General features: G+C 45.9%; 1 non-coding gene across 1 annotated transcript; it reads right to left on the minus strand.

Moving 5' to 3' along the window:
- Positions 1-254: 254 nt before the first annotated feature.
- LOC111725136 lies at positions 255-441 on the minus strand. The gene has a single exon (XR_002773276.1).
- Between the last annotated feature and the right edge of the window lie 3,663 nt (positions 442-4,104).

Here is a 4,104-nt window from a genome sequence, read left to right on the forward strand (position 1 = left end):
GCTCAGGAGTTCAAGATCAGCCTGAGCAAAGCAAGACTCCATTTTTAGTAAAATAGAAAAACTAGCCAGGCATTGTGGTGGGCGCCTGTATTCCCAGCTACTTGGGAGGCTGAAGCTTGAGGATCACTTGAACCTAGGAGTTTAAGCTTGTTATGAGCTATGAAACCATTCATTCTACCCATAGTAACTGAAAAACCTAACTTTGTAAAAAGAAAAATGATTATGAACAGTATTCTATGATCCTATTTTTTTTTTCCTGTTTGCATTATCATACATGATCATCAGGCTGCTGCTAGAATGCTCACACCTGTTACTGTAAATTCAAATCCCAGGAGAGACTTCTGCAAATTTACATTAGGTCAGGCTTGGGCTGCCCGCACATGCAAGGCTGCACTCATTACTGGGCAAGGTCAACAGCACAGGAGCCTTTCCCCAGACAGAGGTGGCAAATACCATAGTCTCCCTTTTTCTGTGGGTGATACATTCTAAGCTTCTCAGCATATAGTACTGAACCTTACATATGCTTTCTTATACATACATACCTATGATACAGTTTAATTTCTTTTTTTTTCTTGAGACAGAGTCTTACCTTGTCACCCTCAGTAGAGTTCCCTAGTGTCATAGCTCGCAGCAACCTCAGACTCTTGGGATCAAATGATTCTCTTGACTTAGCCTCCAGAGTAGCTAGGACTACAGGCACCTGCCACAATGCCCAGCTATTTTTAGAGACAGGGTCTCGCTCTTGCTCAGGCTGGTCTTGAACCTGTGAGCTTAGGCAATCCACCTGCCTCGGCTTCCCAGAGTGCTAGGATTATAGGTGTGAGCCACCATACCCAGTACCTAATACCTTTTAAAAAAATTAATTAATTAATTTATTTTTATTGTTGAGGATTCTTTGAGGGTACAGAGAACCAGGTTACACTGAATGCACTTGTTAGGTAAAGTCCCTCTTACAATTGTGTCCCACCTTCAAGAGGTGTATAACACAATGTGAGCCCCCACCTCCTCCCTCCTTCCCAAAATTAGTAACTTTTTTTTTTGAGATGGAGTCTCACTTTGTCACCCTGGGTAGAGTGCCATGGCATCACATCACAGCAACCTCAAACTCTTGGGCTTAAGTGATTTTCTTGACTCAGCCTCCCAAGTAGCTGGGACTACATGTGCTTTCCAGGATACCGGTTAATTTTTTCTATTTTAGCAGAGATAGGGTCTCTCTCTTGGTCAGGTTGGTCTCAAACTCCTGAACTCAAGCAATCTACGAGCCTTGGCCTCCCAGAGTGTTAGGATTACAGGTGTAATTCTCTAATCCCACTATACCCAGCTCACAAGAGGATCTCCTGAGCAGAAGAGTTTGAGGTTGCTATGAGCTATGACTCCAGGGCACTCTACCCAGAGTGACAGAGACTCTGTCTCACAAAAAGAAAACAGATGTAAAACAAGGAAATTACACAAAATATAAACTAGGTGATCTTTGAGCGATAAGAATTACGGGTGATTTTTCTAATTTTTTCCTATTTTTCTATATTGTCCTAATTTCTATAATGAGGAAGTATTTGTTTTATGATTTTTTTAAACCTTAAAAACAAAGGCTTAACAACTGAATGCACATATTTCCCCACCCATCTCTGAGCCTGCATCTGACACAACCTGCAGGAGTTTCTTGGCTGTCTCTCTGTCCTCCCTTGTCCCATTGTGTATTCATCAGGTCCCTGGAAGGTCTTTGTCTATGGGTACACATGGTCTAGGCCTCTGTCTACAGGGCTCTCCCCAGACCTAGACAGCTGCCCTGTGATGAGGGGCTACAGCAAGAGTCCCTGTCTCTGATGGCACAGCCACAGCTCCTGCCCTGCCCTGGCCTCCACCTCCCAACCCTCCAAACTCAACCTGTTCACTTCCAAAGACGACGCAACTCTCCGGGAAGCCCTCCCCTTGCCCGCAACCTTCCCTAGTCTCCTTGCCTCAATGCCCACAGCAGAGAGGCTCATACAGTAGTCCTCTTACAGCCACAGTACAGACAAAAGATATTCTGAGAGACCACATTCACACAACTTTTATTACAGTATATTGTTAAATGTGTGTAATTGTTCTATTTTGTTAGTAGTTATTGTGGTTAATCTCTTTGTGTGCTTCATTTATAAATTCAACTATGTCATAGGTATGTACAAGAAAAATGATAATATACAGGGTTCAGTACTATCTGTTTCAGCTTAGAATATATCCCATGCAGGTAAGGGGACACTACTGTTATTTGCCACCTTCTGTTTCCCCTCACTCTCACAATAAATAGACCAATATTTATTGAGAAAAGAAGCCTTGGAAGACGCAGAGCCTGTCCTCAAGGAGCTCACAGTCTCTTGAGGACAATAAGCAGTATCCACAGAAATATACTCAGAAATGCTCCCCCAGGATGTGGGATATGCCAGGGGTAGGGTGGGGAACCACTGAATGGACTTGAGTTGGGCCTTGAAGACTGGTTAAGGTTAGATGGATGGGGCACATGGGGGAGGATGGTGAGCATTCCAGGAAGGGAGTCAGTGTACACAAAGCAATGGAAGTGGGAACACCCAGGATCTTGTTGGTGGGGAGAGAAGTACAGAGGTTGATTATGGGTAAAAAGCCTGGAAAGGCTCATTGAGCCCAGATCCCAAGAAGACCAGCACACCATGAGAAGCTGAAATTCATTTCACGGCCCTTGGAAGCCTCTGTCTCTGAGCTACAGAAATGCACTAATCTAGGTGGCACTCCCAAAAGGCTGAGCAGGGAAGAGGGGGCATAGGGGAACTTGGAACCTCATTCCCATGTTACTTTTTCTTTTCCTTTTTTTTTTTTGAGACAGAGTCTCAAGCTGTCACCCTGGGTAGAGTGCTACAGCATCATAGTTCACAGCAACCTCCAACTCTTGGGCTCAAGGGATCCTCCTGCCTCAGTTTTTCTATTTTTAGTAGAGATGAGGTCTCATTCTTGCTCAGGCTGATCTTGAACTCAGGAACTCAAGCAATCGACCTGCCTCAGCCTCCCACACACTGAGTGCTGACCATGAGCACATCACAATTCTACTGTCTTTAATCCTGAAACAACCCTGTGAGAGAAGATAGTGTGACCCCAATTTGCAGATGAGACTCATAAGTGCCCCCAGGCTAAAGAATCCTGCATGTGGTCATCTTGCTAGTCTCAGGAATTCAGACTTTGGGCTTGGCGCCTGTGGCTCAAGCGGCTAAGGCGCCTGACACATACACCTAAGGTGGTGGGTTCGAATCCCCAGCCCGGGCCCACCAAACAACAATCATGGCTGCAACCAAAAAATAGCTGGGCGTTGTGGTGGGTGCCTGCGGTCCCAGCTACTTGGGAGGCTGAGGCAGGAGACGCGCTTGAGCCCAGGAGTTGGAGGTTGCTGTGAACTGTGATGCCATAGCACTCTACCCAGGGGGATAGCTTGAGGCTCCGTCTAAAAAAAAAATTCAGACTTTGTCCTGAATCCAAAGGCCAAGGCACCCTTTCCCTATTTCACTTTCTTCTATAATCTCTCTTATATTCACCAGCATCTAGCATTACGACAGTTCAGTACACATTAGAATGAGTGAAGAAGTGAAGGAACAAGTGATCAGCTCCTAGGCTGGCAAAGAAAAACCTCTCAGCACACATAAAAAAGGTGAAGAGTGGAGGTGGGGAGGAGATGTACGGAGTAAATGGAAAATAAAACAAACAATCATTTTGTGACCACTTCCTCTGGGGCTGGGTCACGGTTTTTAACGGTGTGCAGAGCACCCATACAGTCTGCTACACACATATCCACAAAGACACACAAAGAGCTATTTATTTACTTCCTTTGTGAGGGGTAAATAAAGATCTGGGCAAAACAGGCTCCCCCCAAACCACCAGGGGGTCTTCCCCAGGTGTTGATGCAGCACTTGACCTAGAGAAGTCACAGGTGGCTGCCGGCTTGAGTCACTGCCTCTGCAGGCTTTATGCATGTGTGGGTCTGGCTCACCAGGGAGGTCCATGTGCAGTGGGGAAGTAGGGGAAGGAGAAAGGGGGAAGGGAAAAGGGTGGCAGACAGGTTTCCTCACCCCTCCTCCAGTGTGGGCTGGGTCAACAGCATTCACC

This window comes from Otolemur garnettii, unplaced genomic scaffold (genome assembly GCF_000181295.1).
Source record: "Otolemur garnettii isolate 467f Iridium unplaced genomic scaffold, OtoGar3 scaffold00031, whole genome shotgun sequence".
Classification (NCBI taxonomy): Eukaryota; Metazoa; Chordata; class Mammalia; order Primates; family Galagidae; genus Otolemur; species Otolemur garnettii.